General features: G+C 33.1%; 1 non-coding gene and 1 pseudogene across 1 annotated transcript; one reads left to right on the top strand and one right to left on the bottom strand.

Moving 5' to 3' along the window:
• Positions 1 to 5,734: 5,734 nt before the first annotated feature.
• On the bottom strand, positions 5,735 to 5,803 carry LOC115230851. The gene has a single exon (XR_003883463.1). It is a non-coding gene; the product is annotated as a small nucleolar RNA SNORD36 (small nucleolar RNA).
• Positions 5,804 to 7,209: 1,406 nt separating this feature from the next.
• Positions 7,210 to 9,492, top strand: LOC115230849 (annotated as a pseudogene).
• Positions 9,493 to 21,195: the final 11,703 nt, after the last annotated feature.

The following is a 21,195-nucleotide window of genomic DNA, read 5'->3' as shown; positions in this document are numbered from 1 at the left end:
CAAACTGTGGGACGTCATCCCCTCCAGTTCTCTCAAAACATACACCATGTTGAAAGATATTATGAATCCCCGTCGAAATATGGCCAATTACCGGACAAAGTTGCTAGAGGATTCTAGAAATCCACCAGTGGTTAACCACACTCATTCAAAATGCAGATTCCATTTTTTGCAATAATTCAAAAAGATTTATACTGCTTTGAAAGTGGCAACGATTCGTTCACCGACGGGCTAGTCAACTTTCACAAGTGGAGAATGATCTCCCGCTACATCCACTCAGTCATTGACCAGAGCAGGAACCCCAAAGGAGTGCTTGATAAAGACATGATCCAGATACTCAACAACGTGTCCATAAACAGCTCTTCCAAATTCAAAAAGAATAAAATTATTGTCACTCTCCTCAAAAAGTACTACAAAGAGGTGCTCTAAGGACTCATTCCTCAGAGTTTCGAGAAAAAGCATTGTCGGTACTATGTAGACCACGCCCCAGTTATTTTGGACGAGGCTAAATTGATGGAGATATCCAGAGGATACACTTCAGGTACATTCGTGTCAGGACAATCACGGGTCACACGGAGGTCGCTGAAGCCATCCAAAAAAGGTGGAAAAATAGTCCGCGAAAATAGAATCGACCTCACCGCCGATGCTGCCATGAAACGAAGTATTATTTACACTATTGTCCTAGAATCTGAATTCATTCTGGCCTCCTCAATCCTGGTTAATGTCCATGACTTTATTCTTAGGAAGTTTCTGGGCAGGAAGAGTCCTAACAATGTTACTCTCTTTAGTTTATAATAACTCAAATTCACATCACGACTAAAAAGTGAGTGTGTTCATTCTGAAAACTTTTTTCCACATCTCTTATAAACTAGGTGAGTCTTTTGAATGAAATTGTGATAATGCGCACGTGGGTTATAACTAGTATCTTAATAAGGCCACACAGGAGATATAATTTTCTTAATCATCAATTAAAATCAGCTTACGAAGTTTAGTATCTGTCTGGTGATTAAATAGGGAAACAACTTGCGGTTACGGTTAATGTAAATGAATGATTTTAACCTGTCTGTTCGTCTAGACTAGTTGTTGGTTCTTCCTCAATTTCTGATGTATAAAGCTGTCATCTTAAAATTTTAACACAAAAGGGATAATTTTGACAATATTTGTCAAAGAAATGAACAAGCTAAACATAGACAAACAAGATTGTTGCTTTATTCATATTAGTGTTTGTTCTGAGGCTTTAATGTCCAAAATAAATTGGGTTTGGTGTTCAGAAAAATACCTCAGGTTTGGTCTTAATTTATCAGTTCTCAATTATTAATGTCCAAACAACCAAGAAAATCTGATTTATATTAATAAAAATCTTATCCCTATTTAACCACTCCCTACTTTATCAACGAAAGGCAACTCGCCTGAACAAGTTTACTACACCATATCTCATCTATGACCATATAAAGGGATATCCAATTTATACGAATAGTTCTCAGACCTTCGTGTCCTCAGTAGTCCGCACAGTCTTCATTCATAACGTCCCTTCACAATGTGCTATTAGGTCACAGATCCCGTAATTTGAGGGCAACCCAACATCTTCAAACAACCAATGAAGTTATTTTCTTCAACTTCAAAGTAAGTCCTCCTTGTTTAGAAACAATTTTACATTCGTATAATCACGTTTTTGGGTAAAAATGCTTTGATTGAAACATTTTGTTCGATCTCTGATATCCAGGGTTAACTCAGAGTAAACGTGTTTACAGTCCCCACAATGTTTTGATATTTGCCGATCGAGTTCACAATCTACATATGTCGTCTTATCGACCTTTCTATTCTTCTATCGATTTATATTTTATATAATTACATCAGAGAGATCGCATTGTCCATAAAGTATTCCAATATCAACCTTTTTCTACATTTTCAGAAAAAGATGATTATATAAGAACTGGTAGGATATTGTTTAATTCGGTGATAAACTTTCTTTCACTAAATAATTTCCTCATCTCTCTGTGTCAAGTCGTGGGCAGGACTACCTTCTCACACAAGGGATGACTTAAAGGGGGTGATGCTTTACTGGGCAAGAGGCTAACGCGATCGAGAAAGAGTTCGAGCGTACTATCGTCTCCTGAACGAAGCTGATTGCCTTCTCGCCCAAAGAACCAGACGTCTCAACTGCAAGTGGAAGGAATTGGTACTTCTCCACAATTAAAGAGTACTTTCGCATCTTTTTATTGATTTTTAGTTTTGTTAATTGGTTAAAGAGTACTACATTTTTGAAATCATGCTTGTCAATGTCATAAAACCAAAATAAAATTAAAGAGAATAGAATGATAGAAATCTAATTTCGAACCTACTATATTAAAAAATAAATTTTTTTATTGAAATTGTTTGTTGTTTCATCATCTCGCCGATGGAAATTTGTCGAACTCATGCTCTTTGGTCACCCAGGACTAGAGGTTTTTTTTCAAAGTTTGTCTTCTCCTTCAATGGGTCCTTCAGTGAGCCAATTCCACTCGAACCTATTCCAGTCGTATACTGCCTTTGATTAATATAAAACACAGATATTTTTAATATCAGTTTGATAATATATAAATACCCAACTCTTTGGAACCCAAGGGACCTCTATGAAACACACGTTGATCTTCCTCGAATGTGCATTCCAGCAAGAGATACTGTTCACGCACTAATAACAGGGCCTTTATAATATGCGACATGGACAGGCCGCTATAGGTTGTCGTCATCCCGTTTTTATCACACCTGTTGATCCAGTGAGTTTCAGAACCGACGGGAAATCATCACTTTGTGAGGCGTGGTTATCATGTATCTTAGTCTAATTTTAATTAAAAAATTTATTAAAAATAGTCAAAAAGTATTTTATTTTTTTCTAATAAATCACAATAAAAATGTAGGCTGCCATGATAAAAATGGATAATCAGATAAAACCAGAACATTACATTTAATTTTATTTAACATATCGAAAATTTTGATTATCAGAAAATTAATTGATTTATCAAGGTCAATACATGTAACCAGTCTTTGATGCTCAATCAATAATAATTATTATTAACTTCAAATTGAATAATAAAAGAAGATGCACAAATAATATTTTGTATATCGTGGCATATTATTGCTAGTATAGAAGTAACAGGAATCTTTATTATAATCTAATACAAATTTGTTATGATATTAATTAAAAAGGGTCCTGATATGAGGACTTTTTCCTACGTTAGGACAGGCATGAGAAAAATCAGTTGGGAAGGACTGGCTCCCAGCAGTTTTATAATTAGTTTTGTTAATTGTATAATTGCTATACAATTAAGCTATTAATATTTGCGTTTATTTTTGATTGTTTAACTAGGGTCATTCTGAAAAGAGGATTGTTGATGTAAAGTTATTTTACCGAAAACAAAATACCTTTTACCGTCTGTTTAAAACCGCAAAATAAAATTTAATTTTGAACATAAACACGTGCAAGATCAATTTTTGCTTAAATTCGGAATAAATGAGATTTTTGTATTGATCAAATAAATTTGTTCCAAAAAACTGTTAAAATAAAAAAAGACAAAATTAACATCAAACAACGAAAATCAAGGAATAATTAATAACTAATAATTTTTATATTCAAAATATTCGTGACTATCTGTCTTGAGCAAATAACAGACCGAGATTATTCCAATAATCTAAAAATGATTAAAAAATTAGAAAACCTGGAAAGACAAAACCGCGGCAGTAAACCCGACAATGACCTTGAAATACTCGGTAAAATAATATGAAATCAAAGTACTGCATCCCTCATTATATCCCATCGGGGAAGTACAATTGGTTGCTGAAATTGGACAACAAGAACGGGGTAAAGTCTTATTTGAATAATCCGACGGTCCTCCCCATCCTCCACAACATTTAAACTAAAAATTCGTTAAAAATAACTCACAATTTGTTGTATAAAATCGACAGGAACTGCATAAAAGTTGTATTCCTGAACCATTTCATCAATCCGTTTAGGAACTATGGGTATAATTTGCTTATCTTTTATCACTAGAAATATTAAGAAGGTAAAAATCGCAAAAAACAAAATCCACAGGAAACTCATGAACTAATAAATAAAAACTTAATCGATTACAAAATATCTTTGACATTTCGATCTTTTGACGGGTGCTATAAAACCAGAAATTGCGGAAAGGAGGGTTAGAAATCCAATTGAAAAGGCAATAGCAATGGCAGTATAAAATGGTTTTGGACTGTTTAAAGTACTAATAGTGTGTTTGAAGTATATTAAAAGGACTGATCCAACGTAAACTGCAATGCCTGTGAAGGTCTAAAACATTATAAGTTGAAAATACCAAAAAAATTAATGAGTTGATTATTAGAATAAAAGAAATAACAAAAGACATAATCAGCAAAAATATTTAAGAGCGTAATTTATATTTATAATTAAAAATGGATAAAAGTTATAAAATACTAATTTATCAACAAATATCTAAATAACTAAAATAGAAATTTAATACCATAATTAATAATAAAATTGCCAAATTTAACTATTGTCAATTTTGTTCATAATTCACAAAAAAGTAAAAACAACGAGACATTTGATCTTCTCTAAAGAGTCTCGTTGCCGATCTTCGGGGGAACATCCAGGCCATCTTATGTGCTGGTAATTTAAAATTGTGAAGATAAATTGTTTTAAGTTAATTTTTTAGCCCTGCCGCAAGATGTAAACGATACGTTGACATCTCGTTCAGGCCGGCCACATTTTTTTTGTAAAGATCAAGAAAGAAAGAAAACATGTTACATATAAAATAACTAATTCAAACATAGGCATGTGTTTCTGCTCCATCTTGTCCCCCTTTTTTATTTTTGTAGTGTGGCTGATTAAGACATCCGGTTCCGCAGTGAGATTACTGATGACGGCGTTACTTGTAAATCCGGGTTGCATATTAGATGCATGGAACCTTCATTCGGAGTGATGACAGTGGGATTCTACGTCTATTATTTATTAAATTTAAAATTAATGTTTCATTATCAAAAAAAAATTCACAAAATATTCTTTCAGAGACACAATCAATACTATCGCAGATATTTGTTTCTATAAATTATGAGCATTTATTTACCTGTTAAATTACATTTAAAGCTTTTTTTACTTAATCTTTCAAATCTATATCCAACACTGTCGAATCATCATTTTTTGTTTTGGTCGAATTCGAGAACGACTCTTGCCTATTTTTGAATAAAAGTCATCAAAAAATTAAAAATTCACTTCTCTAAGGCGTTCCCCCTACGTGAAGTTTTAGACTATGCACTTTCCTCTCTAAAATGAGACAAGTGTCGTGATATTTAAGCATTTTCTGTCACTCTGTTCAAACCCAGGGCTCTAATAAAAAATCGAATAAATAGTTTTGTTGAATTTCAAGTTACGGGAAAAAGACCAGCGCTCTTTTTGCAAACCAAGAATTCATAATTTATTTTACTTCCACAGCTACAAGAATGTTTAACATAAACCGAAATTCAATTACAGATTCTATTTTTTCCAAAAATTTATAAGAGAAACAGTATAGTTTACTATTTCCCGAATTTTTGAATCAATCTATATTTGTGGGCAATCACTTTCGTCTTAAAAATTAATCCAATCAAAAAGCCTGCAAAAAGTATGGCTACCTATACGGTAAACAATAATTTGATATGGTATTTAATATAAGTAAAAGACACAAGTTTTTCTCTTATAAATTAAAATAATAAATTACACTAGATTATCATTTTTCAGATTTGAAAAGCTCGTTTTATAACATCAATATATATCAGAGCAAAAGAATCATCACCAAAATGTAATGAAAAAAGTAAATTATAATTGTAAAATAAAGAAAGCAACAAAGCGATAATGAACACGCTAACTAACTTTTGAATTTTATAATTTTAGGGTTAAACTAAAAATAATATTTAACAATAATAAAAATTATAAATTTATTAACAATATTTGGAACTGTATCTTTATTTATTAAAAACACAGTACCGGGTCGCAAGATTGAGAGACAATTCCTAGTAAAACAGCCAGCAAAATCAACTGAATAAAGAATATAAATTTCTAGGATCTCTGGAACGATAGTTGCACAGACAGCAAGATAAGCAAATAACACGCACAAATCCAACTAAAAATATTGAATTATCTCAAAATATCGCTTCATCAATTTTTGGAATTCCTTTAATTAATATATCTACTTAACTTCTTTATGTTTTATTGATTTTGTAAAATTTTTGGGTCAGCAATGCTACAAAATGCTCCAATTTTTGTAAATTCACTTATTAGCACACTTCAGCTATTAAATAATTTGAAACAACTTTTGATTTTGTTGAGTTAACATAATCATCGAAAGTCGAATGGTAAAACATTTTTAATACTTTTTGCCCACAAAATTATAATTTCGTAATTTTTAACGGTGAATTATCAAGTTAGAACTGAACAATTTAAACCGAATCCAGTTGAAAGGAACTATAAAAAATAAATCATAAAATTACTACCAAACTTAGCACTATACAAAATATTAGGTTCGAAATTGCTGTCAATAAATATTCTCAGCTCAAAATGACGACTTTTTGGTAACATCCTCCACACTCACCTCACGATTAATAAAAAAACAAGAAAACGTAAAAAAAAGTTATGTGGAAAATTTTAATATGGAATACAAAGAAAACATAATTATGATTTTTCGGGGATCTTTAATAATAAATAAAATCAAATTTCTGAGTCACATATTCGTAAATTATCCTTAACTTTTTTTGGGAAAATTAATTTCCAAACTCTTATAAACAAATAATCTACTAAAGTAGTATTAAAAAAATTGTTGGTCGGTTTCTTGATTTTAAATATTAAATTGGGTGAAGCTTTGACAGTTCCGAACTCGTTTTCTTGCTTATCAAAATAAAAATGGTCATGTTTACCGTATTATTGACTTCATTTAATGACTTGTACTTTTTTGCAGCTAATTTTCAAGCGCTTTTGAAAATCAACAAAATCACGTAGTTCTGGCCTATTAAAAATTTCGCAATAAATATAGTGCTATAATAAATATGCTTGATATTGTGATATTTTACGAAATATTAATAAAATAAATAATCTTGATTCATTCATAAATATAAATTTGTAGTTTTAAATTTAAATCAAATGTCAGGTGTTGTTGAGTTAGGTGATTTTGAGAAACTCTCAGTCTATCCACTGTATTTTTATGAGTTCTAATGACTAGAGGAGCCGGCCAGGAAGTTGGTCGTTCTTGTATAATTCTCGAATTCAAAAACAAAGTAGTGATGGTATTATTAAATTAATTTTAATACAAATAGTTAGACTGCGGAATACATCCAGGCAGATATGGTCTGGACTCTCTCCCATTTTTTGATTCTGTAGATTTGGATAAAATTGACCTTCTTTTAATAAGCCAGTAAATTATTTATACTAAAAATAGTTTCCACCTTGATCATTGTGGTTCGTTGCCGTATTTATTACAAAAAACTACATTCCGTGGACGTTGTTTCATGACACATGCAACAAAAGCTATTTATCGCTGGCTTCTGACTGATTACGCCAAAGTTTGGTAAGAACTCATTTTTTATATTTTTTATTCAAAAATAATAATAAAATAAAATAATAATAATAAAATAATAATAAAATAAATAATAATAAAATAAATAATAAAAAATAAATAGTTTTGCCAACACCGACCGTCCTCTATACACCCTAACAGACATAGCCGACAGCATGGCCAAGATTGAGACCATTGATTACCACCAGGAAATGATTGTCGACGGAATAAAATTTTCATGCACCTCAGCAGGACATGTCCTCGGGGCTGCCATGTTTCTTGTTGAAATTGCGGGAGTGAAAGTCTTATATACCGGGGACTTTTCATGTGAGGAGGATCGACATTTAATGGCCGCGGAAATCCCCAAAACTAAACCGGATGTGCTCATAATTGTGATTTTTATTCGTTTTGACTGCAGGAATCAACTTATGGGACTAATATCCACGAATCACAGGAAAACAGAGAACATCGATTCACTAGTCGAGTTCAGGAAATTGTTTCCCGCGGTGGACGGTGTTTAATTCCAGTATTCGCCCTCGGACGAGCTCAGGAACTGTTGCTTATACTCGGTTGGTCAAAAATAGCGGAAAATTGATATTTAGACGAGTTCTGGGAACAGAATCCGAGTCTTCACGGAATACCGATATACTACGCCTCCCAGTTGGCCAGGAAATGTATGAGTGTCTTCCAGACTTTTGTGGATTCCATGAACGAGAAAATACGGAAACAAATATCGATTTCCAACCCGTTTATGTTTAAGCATATTTCAAATATTCGTGTATATATATTTGTGTAAAAATAGAGTTTGGACGAGTTTGATGATATTGGTCCTTCCGTGGTGCTTGCCTCTCCCGGAATGATGCAGAGTGGACTTAGTAGAGACCTTTTTGAAATGTGGTGTACAGATCCCAAAAATGGAGTGATTATTGCCGGATATTGTGTCGAAGGGACACTTGCGCGAGTTTTTTAGTGTTATGTCAATGTAGGCAATTTTGAGGTCGCCAGAGACTGTTCCGACCTCTCAGGGAGGGTCTCTGCCTTTGAAATGTTCTGTGGAGTACATTTCATTTTCTGCCCACACAGATTATAAGCAGACGAGCGAATTTATCCGCACTATAAAACCCTCTCATATTGTTTAGAATTTTGTATTGAGGGCAGATTTTAGTGCATGGAGAGCGGTCGGTGATGGGGAGACTGAAGGGTGCTTTAATAAGAGAATATGAGGACGATCTTCACTATAATATTGACCTACACGACCCAGCCAATACGGAAATTGTAGAATTGTCTTTTAAAGGGGAAAGAACAGCCAAAGTAATATCTCGGGCTTATAAATCAGATTGTTGGAAAATTGGCTGCAGGTAAACGACTTGGGGCAGGAGATAGAATTTCGGGGGTTGTTGTTAAACGGAATTTCAATTACCGTATTATGGACCCCTCCCAAGTCACTGGTTGGTACAATTATTATACATTTGTTGATAGATTATACAAAACTAATAAGGGGATCCATTCTACAAAGGCAGACAATTCCTTATTCGGGGTCGATGGCCCAGGTTAAGACAATGTTGAGACAAATGACGGAATCTATTACAGAGGACACGAAATCCTCCAAGATTGTAGTTGCTGACAAAGTGGGTGTCACTTTTTTTAAAGATTATGTAATTATGGAGGTTTGTTTATGTGATGATCAATAGTGGTCATCTAGTCCTGGGTCGGATTTATATGCGGACGTAGTGCTGTCTATTATACTCAAAGCTCACGAAAATTCTGCAGGTGAACCTGATGTTGAGTCCTTGGTGGAGGAGAAAGTGGAAATTGACACCAATGAGATGAAGAAGTGTCTTAGTCGAACGTTGTCGGATATGTTTGGTTCTGATTGTGTTGACTCTTGTGCGGAGTCGAATATAATTGTTGTCAATGTGGACGATTCGAGGGCTTTTGTTAATGTGGCTTCGAAAGTATTTTGTTTTTATAAATTAATTAGGATGTGATTTCTGAGGATGATGGATTGCGTTCATCTGTAGATGACTGTGTTAAAAGGGTGCTTCTGGCTATTACTCCTTTGAAATTGTTGTGATTTTAAGTGTTTTGTAATGAATTTGATTTTGAATATTTTTAATTGTGGCTTTATGGTTTTGTTTGTTTTAAACAATTTTTTATCAAGAACGGTAGTTGTCACTTAGTGAAAAATATCATTTTTAAATATATTAGAATAAATAAAATTTAAAAAATTTGTCTAAGCTAAGACATTTGTTTAATTAGAGATATTGAATTGGATGTCGTACTTTTGGACATAAGTTTGTGAAAAAAAGTGTTTAAAATTAGGGTAATTTAATAGCATATATAGGGATAGAAAATGGTGAAAAATATTATTGAATTTAAATATTGAAAAATCAAATTGGAATGAAACAGAAAGAGATATCCATTCATACCTCGAAGAAGGATTCAGAAGATTTTACCGAAATTTATCTTCGACCAATGAGGCCACCCTATATGGGTTTAGTGATGGGGAATGCTTGTGATTTTGAGAAGATGTCTGGAGCAAGAAAAATATGGAAGCCGTATTTTATGATTTTGTGGATGTGAGGTCTACTGAAAGTGAAACCATGCGACCTCAACTTGCAAGTAATTTTATTATGGATATGCTCAAATATGCACCTGACTAGATGTAACGGAACGTATAACTTTTTCTGTGTAAAGAAATAGTCAGAATAATTAACGGAGAGTACATGCCTGATAACTGGTTTTACACTGGGGTAACTTATTTGATCCCTAAAAAACGTGATTGTGAGACTCCGATGGACTTACGCCCTATAACGTGTATGTCAACTTTGTACAAACTTGTCATCAAATGTGTAAATGATAAACTTGCCGATTTCGTCGAGGGATTTGGCTTAATTTAGATCAGTGATTTTTAAGTGCGGCCCCTAGGATTTAATTGAGGGGTTTATTATTATTAAAGCAATCTCGCGGAATCAAAAAGTTAATTAAGATTCCACTTTTGCCATCCGACTCAGGATACGCTCTGTTAGTCGTACCCACGCTCCCCACGCCGTTTTATTTAATGAGCAGAAGTAGGATTCCATGCTCTGATGGGCCGGCGTCATTTCCGAGGCTCTTAAGACATGTCCAAAGAGCAGCCACTTCGTGAACATCACTTTCTTTGCAATCTCGGATGTATGGGTGATTCTGTAGAGTTCATTATTGAGGGGTTTATGTTTCTATAAATATTTTATTTTTTGATTTAATATTTTTAAATTTTATGAATAAAAAATTGTCACGTTTTTTTATTTGTTTTCATGTCGAATTCTAAACGTTATCGATAAATTTCCGAGGAAAATAGGATTTTTGAACACATCTGGAAGGAAAAATATTTCATTATTAAGGTCAATGGAAAGGCTCTTTGCCTAATATGCAATTCTATTATTGTAACTTTAAAAACGTATACAATCGAACGACTCTATTCTTTATGACAAATTCACTGGTGTTTCTCGGACGAAAAAACTAAAACAAATGAAAGAAGATTATTTAAAGTTGCACATATTCGTCTAATATTAACCTGACATCATACAAAATTAGTTACCTATTGGCTAAAAATATGAAGTCTTATTCTGATAGAGAATTATATAAAACGGCAATCGAAATATTTGCATCGGAATGTTGTTCGCCCGCTGTTTTCGATATTCCACACAAACCTCTAAGTAATGATACTATTACTAGAAGAGTCAGTGATATATCTGATAATCCGATTAACGAACTTTCACAGTATGAAAATTGTTTCGTCATTTTTAGAATTAGTAAAGATTTTCAATATTATTTTTTTGCGCTTGATTGTTCCAAAGATATTTTGAACAATTAGTAGTGTTTATAAGGGGAGTAACTTTCGAATATACGAAGAATTTTTTATTGTATTCACTTCACTGAGAAACTAAAAAACTGGTTTTCGTGGACTTATGAATACATGGAGGTGTGATAATAACTGGACTTCAGTATTATGGCATCATTGCATTATTCATCAGGAAAACCTAATTTCCAAAAATATTAAAATGGAAAATGTTTCTAATGTAGTGATAAAAATTGTCAATTGGATTCGGGCGAACGCCTTGAATCACCGAAAATTTAAACCATTTTCAACTAAAATCGATTCGGATTATGGCGATGTCCTTTTTTCAGTAGTAAGAGTGTTAAGTCGTAGCTCTTGTCCAAAAAGGTTAATTTCTTTTATTTTTATATGTAGATTTTATCAACTTCTTTCTGAAAATATTTTATTCACTGAAAATAAAGTGGAAAATGCATTATTGAAAGAGAATGGATGGGTAGCAGATTTTTTTTTGATATATATATTGTTTTTTCTGAACTAAGAATTAAAGTGAATGGAAGTGAAAAGATAGCTAAACTAATTACTGGCCTCACGAGACACCCGGGCAGCCTCTCGAATGGCGAAGCCGTTCCCTCGGATCACAGCAAACGACAGACGTTCCAGGAGCCAAGAATACTCTCTTGGATCGTGGCTAGTCCTTGAAATCCGTCGGCCGAGCGAGCGAAGGAAGCGGAGTGTCTTGGGGCCGAAAATCTCGGAGGACTCGGCTTGCCTCGGTTTCGGTCCTTGGTAGCAGATTTAACATTTTATTTGGATCTATCGGTGCATCTCTCTGCCTTAAATGTCGAACTACATGGGGAAATAAGCTAAATTACCAAATTTATGGATATATCAATGACTTTTGCTAAGAAATTAAGTTTATGGAAAGCGCAAATAATGATTACACACATTTTCCTTATTTGTCGAAAAATTCCGAAAGTGGCTCAACTGGTAAATATTTAAAATAATTGAAAATATAAATTCGCAATTTGATGCAAGATTTCAGGTTTTTAGTATTTAATTTAAGCTGACAGAGCTTTAGAGAAGGTACAAATTTAATGAGATTATTTGCATCTCCATTAATTATGAAAAGTGAAAAGGTTTCCGGCATTTACCAACTGGAATTGATTGATTTGCAAAATGATGTTGAACTGAAAAGTTTGTCCAGCAACATTTCAATAATTGACTTTTATTCGAGAATTAGAGAGAACCGATTTCCGAATCTAGTCAATAATGCAAATAAAAATGTAGCGATGTTTGGATCAACATATGTCTGCGAATCGACATTTTGCGGTCCCTATAATTTTTTTTAATTTGCGGCCCCTGAGTAAAGAAGGTTGAGAATCACTGATTTAGATAATCAGCTTAGAACGAGGAAGCAATTTAAAGGCGCCAAAGAGAAGTTCCCCATTAACCAATTTTTAAATAAGGAGTAATTTGACTCAGTTGATCACGAGTTTTTGTTCCACGTATTGGATTGCTTTGGAATTCCACATTGGATCGTCAACTTTGTGAAGAGCATAGTCGTAAAGTGAACAGTAAACTTACATTTTTTCATCTTCTTCCACAGCGAACACATGCAATAAAATTCAACTTGTTTTACAAAAAATAGTTGCTTTGGCGAGGAGTCTATTAGTCTGGATAATGATGCAGTTCTTATAACATTTTGTTTCTCCTTCATAAAATTAGATAATACAATTTGATATCTCAGAAATTGATTGATTTTTTCATTAAAAATTAGTGACGGCTCGTTTAACAGCTCGTTATTCTTGTTGGAAGGGAAATCCAGAGAAGATGAAAAATTTCAATCAGTACTTGACTTTATTTAATGACTAAAATTATGAAACAAGTAACGAAAAGGATTATATTAAAAAAAGTTGAGCTATTGAAAGCTTTCAGAGCACTCGGAACCATTAAAACTTACATTTCTCTAATCAAAAATTCAAATATTGACGATCACGAAAATATTATGAAAATTGGCGAACTGCTTAGAAAATCGAATAAAAAAGATAAAATTTATGATTCCTTTGAAAAAATGAAATTTTAAAGATTGTATAGATTTTAAGGATTGTAACTTTCAGTTAAAATTGATTATTTAACATTAAATTTTTTTATTTAATAATGTAAAAATTAACATTTAAATTTTAAAACGTCTCTGATTTGTGTACAGGCCAAAAAATCGGCGGATTCGAGAGATTTTATTGTAATTTGTCAGATTTATGAGGCGAATTATTGTTGACTGTTGTGGGCGAAAGTCATGTTGAGATTTGGATAGATTGAATTTGTGTTTGATTAAACTTTTTTTTAAAAACAAAGGAACGCACACTGCGTCCTTGACGCTGGGACTTAACGCTTTTCTTCTATCTTTTTGTTTGATTAAACTAAGAATAACTCTTTCAACGATTTTTCAGATTACCAAGAGGAAAGAGATCGGCCTGAACGATGCAGGGTCACATGAATTCTTGTTTGATTGAGAATTGAAATAAATATTGATAATTAGTAATTATCAATATTTCAAAGGGAGTCAAATATTTTTAGACGAAACTCAACATTCTTTAAAAAAATATGTGAACATTATTGCTGGGAAGATTGACAACCCAACCAATATTTATTTAATTGACTGTATTTGTACTGTTAAAGATGCTATTCAATGTATTAATTCTATCGACTTTGAGGAAGATCCATGTGAGATTGCAAAATATTTTAAAAAAGAACAAATTCAATGCCCTGGAATAGCATTCAAGAAGCTAATTTGAGAGATTTCCCTCCTGAATTATTCGTGTATTTATGGAAATGTCCGGGAACCACATTATCTTTCGAAAGAAGTTTCTCGATGCTAAATAAACTTTTAGCAAAAGGCAGAACACTTCAAGGATGAAAATATTAAACCTTATTTAATGTGTTATTTTAATAAATTTTAATTCTTAATGATATATAAGTTCCATTAACCATGTTTTTTGGGAAGTACGTGGTTGTGGGTAAAATCCCAGCCTCTTGGAAAATTTTATTTAAAATTTTGAATTTAGCCCCATTAACCTAAATTCTTCAGGTTTTATATACAGAGGTTATCAGCTTGTGCCACCTGGACACATTTTTCACGGAAATCAAACTAAAACCATTTTGGTATGCTAGGTACAGATTCCCCACAACTCGCACAAAAGGTGCATATTTGCTTTTGCACGGAAAACCATATATAATTTCCCTCCAACTTCATCTTTCCCGCGTTTTGTGATATTTAAGTTGGACGGTCGTGTTTTCTCCCTCCTCGAGTGTAACCGTGTAGAATATAGTGTAGAGTGCATGCCATTTTGTGGGTGGGCTATGCACTCTGGTTTGTCAGATACCGTTCTGTCAACTTTCTCATACTTCAGACGACTAATTTTGACTTGGTCGAATAATACTAATCGCGTTTTGTCCGATTTTATCCTAAAATAAATTTTTGGTATATTGTCGCCCCTCAACCTGAAAAACTTGATGACTAAAGTGAGTGGAGTTATCCAGGGAGCTAAGATGCAGCATTGGTGGGGTTACTGAAGTCAGAAATTTTGTAGAGGTGAATGGGATTCTTTCTAAAAATCAATTATGTATTCAGAACAATTGCCAGAGCGGAAAGGAGCAGCATTGGACAACATATGCTTTGCAAGAGTCCAACGAAACTTACTAGTGTCGACATGGGTGGATGTGAAGAAGGCCTCGGTACTATTTTTGATAGCTTTTATAACTTTTATAAGGAAATCGTGTATTCTTTTTAACCTATTTTCTATTAATTATTTTCACGAATTTCAAATAAATATCATTGAAACTGCACTTTAATTGAAAAAATGTCAAATTTTATGTGGAAAAAAGTGATGGTACTATCAAAGAAATATGGATTTTTTTCTGCAATAAGATATGAATGATTATCTTTGGGTAGCTTCTTTTTTCTTTTAAATGATTTAATTACCAAAAAGTACTGTTTGGAATATTATTATTTGATCGAAACATGACCGAACTGTCATTAATCGACCAAGATCAGGTGCTCCGAAAAAAATAACAAACGTTCTTGCTCAAGGCCCCGTCTTGTTCCGTTATTAAAGAAAATACACATTTGTGCACGAATTAAAATCCCAAATATCTTTTAGATAAAGAAAATGAATTTATAAACAATATTTTATGGTTGGATGAATCAAAAATAAAACTTTTCGGACTGAACTACACGCCTTGTTCGAAAGCGGAACGTTTGAACTTACTCAGAAGGAAGATTATGCTCCACACTGACACCTCAGTTGACAGCCTTGCTTTCGAGGAGGCGACGCAAAAGAATGGACAGGGTTTCCTACGTTTCTGCAAGGAACTGTGAAACCCATTTAAGGAAAAGATGGTCCATGAGGAACAAAATAATTGCTTTTCAATGGCCCTATCAATCACCAGACCTCGAGCCAATCGAACATTTATGGAAAATTTTAAAAATGAAAGTTGGTTTAAGGAAACCGAAAAATATTCAAGAATTGAAAACAATTTGCAATGAAGAATGGGAAAACATTACTCCATTTGAATGTTAGAAGCTTATTTATCCTTACAAAAAAAAGATTGGCTAGTAAAGTTTTTTAAGTAATCTAAAATGTCTTATATTCCTAATTTCTTTTTTAAACTACAGTAGTTAATATTATTTTCGAGGGGATTTATTAAATTTAGTTAAAATATGCAAGCGTTCCATGACTTTTTTCCCCACTGTACCTCGTTGAGTACGACCGTAGGCTCAAGTTTCCTTTATCAAATTTTTTGCAGCTGTGATGGACACGACTACAACATGGTATGTTGTGATCTAGTCTGAGTCTTGGAGTAAGGTTGACAGTCCTTGATTCAATTCCTCACAAAAACTGCTCCCCGCCCGTCCCGCACTTGCTTTGGGTCCAGAGTCCAACATCGGGAAAAGCTGAGAAAGATTTTGAGGATTGTTGGAATCACCTAATTAATTACCCTAATTAACTGTTGGTGATTCTTAGGTTAAATAAAAAATAAAAAAAGTCCAGCCTTATGCTCAAAAAGATAAAGTGTCCAGTAGAGTGTTTGCAAGTATGGCTGCAATTCTATAAAAAAAACTAGCCTCGATGCACGGAACCTATTCAATGCCTTAAAAAGGTATGCGATCTCACTGATAACTACTACGTTGATCTGAGCCAATGAGTGTGATGAATTGGACCTTATTATCCGAACAGTACTCCGATCACGTCGAAGTGTTGGCAAGAAATAAGGAGAGATTGTACTTGTCTCGCAAGTAACTAAGACGTTGATTGAGTAACATCGTACGCTTAAGTGAAGGAATTCTTTCTAAAATGCACGAGTTGACCATCTAGCCACGCGATGTGGTAAGATCCTAAACAGTAATTATCTCAGAAGAAGTAATGAAGTGGTTAAGTGTATCCATCTTCACTTATATCGAATGTATGGAATTAAACGAAGCAGGAACTTGAAAGGACATTCGGTTGTGTCAATAATGTTTACCTAAACTGTCAAAATCAGAGTTGACACGTCAATTATGACTGAAACAAAAGTCCAATTCAATAAACCTGATATTTTTGTGTATTACAAAAGGAAAAAAGAAATAAATTTAATCGACGTGAGGATTACCTCACAAGATCGTCTAAAGCAAATTGAAGAGGAGAAATTTCACAAATACGATCTGCTTGTAAACGAACTGTCAATCTTATATGAAGCACAAGTAAAGATTATTCCAGTTATCTTGACATGGGATGGAGTTGTTGTCCCAAAGTTATTTAAAAGTCACATGGATAAATTATCCATTGAAGAAGGAACTAATACATACATCCAGTCGGTTGTGCTGAAGAGGACGCTGGAGAGTATACTCATTGAACACAGATACGGAGTGAAAGTAGACAATGAAGAATACGCCTCTGCTGCCAATCAACTTTCGGAGTTGGCATGCCGTGAGGACACTCAGCTGAACAATTACTTTGACCCAGAAATAGAAAATGAAGGGAATTTTGTGGCAAACTCTTCTTCCAAGCGAAGAAGAGAAATCACTGACGATCTGGATTCTTAATTAAATAACTTACATAATTAAGTCATAACTAAAATTCGTGTTTTGTTACAATTGTGTTAGAAAATATAAGTGTTATTTGTTGTGATTTTATTGGTTAGTATACATTTAATCATTAGTTTATTATTTAATGAATTGCTAATTGTTACTGATTTAAAATATTATTCTTGTTCAATAAACTAAAAAATAATTCTTAACGACTTACAAGAATCACTAGACTATCTTTTTTGACATATCTTTACGACCTAGTCAAAAATGCGAGCCCTAAACTCAGTTTCCTGAAAACTTTACCTTTGCCTTAAACACTGTACATTTCAAATACTGTAAATTTCAGATACTTTGTGATGTAATGATACTTAAAATATTAAAAAGCTCTACAAGATGGATATAGTTGAATTATAATTAATAGTTATTCCGTTTTCATTATTTGTAGTGTTTTATCCCATCAACCTCACCCTCTTAGAGCCCACGTTCAGTGCACGGATGGGTAGATTCATGTCAACGCGCAGTCTACAAATTAGAAACCACAGTAATGACGTTTAACATCTCAGTTCGGATATTAGAAACTACAGTAATGACGTTTGATATCTCAGTTCCGATATTAGAAACCACAAAAATGACCTTTGAGATCACAGTTTGGATATTTGATACCAAAAGCTGTAGATTTAGGGGCTACCTCTTTAGCAGGCATCGATAACCCGTGCATTGTTTCGGCTTGCATTTTTTCTAAGGTTTTCCACAAAAAGATGAACAAAACCAATATTTCGATATATTCGATGCTCGATGTATTATGTCGCGAGGCAAAAGTGAAACTGAGCTGAGAGTGAAACCATGGCAGGTGTCATGACACTGACAGTTAATGTTTTCTTTGAAACAATCAAACATTTTATTTTTTGACAATGATTGACATTAATTTCAACTGAAACCAAGCCGATTGCGTCATAGAGTACAACTTCTTGTTTGAAAACTTCTTTTTAGGCAATCTAGGCCGAGTAAATTGCGTAATAGCTTTTGATGAAATATATCCATTTTCTTGAGTTCCAACCCTGTGACTCTCCCTGTACCCGAATTGTAAATGAATCCCGGTTTTATATATGAGTTCTATAACCTTATTCGTAGGTTTTTTGGTTCTACCATGAGCTTGTACGAAAAATGAAGAAGACCGTTTATTCTTTTTTATGAACATTCGGCCTTTTAAATTTATTTCTTATTCATTCATATACCCTCCATGAATAGATATTAAAAAACTCAAACTCTACCTATTAAGCAATAGATTTAATTTTTTCACCATAAAAATAGAAATTCAATAATCAGAGTTTTAATCCGAGGTCGAAAATGGGCAGTGAGTGTAACCCATGTGATATAATAAACTCATGTGAAAAGACTTTTCAACCAATAAATACTCTATTTGATAAAATATGAAAATTGCATTTATAATAATTTACTTAGTTCAGACTGACTACGCACCTTTAAAATCCTTGGCTGTTGTTTCTCAGGGAAATTCTTTAAAGAATGACTCTACGTTTCTTTCTAGCAAAACATATTTGTATCATAAAATCGAGAATATGTGTAAGAACAGCAAAACAATATTTTTCAATGAAATCAAACAGAATCAGAACGTATCCAATTCCCATTAACTTCTCTCCAAACCTCAACTTTATTATCACCAATTGAAATAGCCAAATCCGCCGAAAAGAAAGACCAGGAAACACTCCAAACAACATCCTCTGCTTCCATCAAAATATAAGAATCCCACTTATTAGTATACTTAAATATATAAACAACACGTCCCTAAAAAATGCAATCCAAACCAACCGAACATGCAGCAATCATATTAAACGACATTCCAATAATAGAAGACCATGCCACATCACGCACAATAACCCCACTTTCGCACATTAAAGAAACCTCAAAATTCCATCTCCCATCTTCTCCGTGACTAAAAATAAAATAAAATAATTCAACCTCCAAATCTTTACAGTTCCGTCATATCCAGCAGTTGCAAGTTTACGTAAAATAACGACTTTATTCGTTTTTTCATAGGAATATGGACTGGACCAACTTACAGCCATACAGCCTCCCTGTTCGCTGTTGAAATGGACGGCCTTCCAGTCATTGTTGTCCTTCAAATCAAAAACAGACACTGTTCCGTCAGAACAGACAGCCGCAAGACAACATCCGTGAATATAAGGTCCCCAAATCACGGAATTTACTTACAAAATATAAAAAATAAAACACCCGGGAAATCGAGCTCAAAACTTTTCAAACAAGTCCATTCACCATTTTCTTCAGCCCAAATGATCACTTTATGATCAAAACTGCAACTTGCAAGAAGAGACCCAAATTTCGGGTGGGACCAGGATAGTTTATAAACTGGGCCACGATGTCTAATTGATTACACATGTTCATTACTTTCTCAGATCTGAGTATAGAGTAGGGTCTTTTCCTTCCTTTAATGAATAAATTTTAACCGAATAGTCAGAAGAACAAGTTGCCATACGAGTACTTGTAATATTAACTTGAACATCATGCTAATTATTTGTTTAAAATAATCTAACTATTATATCTTCGTGACTGGTGTCCAAATCATAGGTTTTAAACTAGGAATAGATTAATGAAAATAACAACCATTGTCAATTAATGAAATAAATTATTTAAAATTTTAATATAAATTTATCATTTAGGTATAATTAAGAGTTTTATTTTCTGAAATTTAACGATTAAAAAATTATTTATGCTAAAGTTCTAACCAAATTAATTAACCGAGAACAGGATAGATTAAGAATAACCCAATTCCGCATTGGTTATTTTTATTTCTTGACATTTTTATATAACCTTTATTTCCGAAATAAATACCCCAACTAAATATTTTTAATGCTTTAACCTATTTTTAATGAGCCAATAGTCGTTATTATTTTCGACGCCATATCCAACAACAGTCACTGAATGCGTGAATTCTTGACTGCAGTTAGGATTGTCATGAACTCCTACATATTATATATTCATCCCTACCTGTTCGGTAAAAGTAAAAAGACTTACTTCTACCATTAATTGCAGCAGTGATTGGACCAATGTTTACCAAAGTTTTCATCATTTCGTATTCAGATTTATTTGTTATTGTTACATATTTTACTACTTTTAAAGGATTTTTTCTATATCTACAAAAATTACTCTAATTATAAATACGACAACGAACTTTAGATTCGTAGGGATATTGCTCTTCGGTGTTTATCCCACCATTTCTTATGATATAATTAAAAACATCTTCTTCTAACCCACTCGCACAACCATCATATCCAATACAATCAATTACATTCTGTTCACTAAAGCTAACCAATTTTCCATATTTCAATGCATATTGTCCTTCCAAAGATCCTAACTTAAAATTGATAATTATTTATTAACTGCTCCGAATACATAACAGGCTTGACATTCCCTTTGGTTTTTAACTCTTGTGACAACACTTTTATAAACCCAATTAAATGATTTGGGGAAATCAAATTCACTAAAATTTTTATTTTGTAATTTTTCTTTGGAGTGATTATAAACTTGAGAAAATTCGGCCAATTTGTTAAATCTCTATTATATTGCAATTTATAAATCATATTACTTTAGGTAAATGATTAATTTCTAGGTCATTTAAAATCTCATTTTTTTCATTCTTCGAAAAATTCTTCTTCTTTATTGCAAGATTTATTGTATTCTGTGTTTGAGTTTCATCTTAAGCATAGTTTTTTATGAAAATTATT

The sequence above is a fragment of the Octopus sinensis genome, unplaced genomic scaffold (genome assembly GCF_006345805.1).
Source record: "Octopus sinensis unplaced genomic scaffold, ASM634580v1 Contig16543, whole genome shotgun sequence".
Taxonomy (NCBI): Eukaryota; Metazoa; Mollusca; class Cephalopoda; order Octopoda; family Octopodidae; genus Octopus; species Octopus sinensis.
This window is presented reverse-complemented; position numbering and strand designations above follow the sequence as displayed.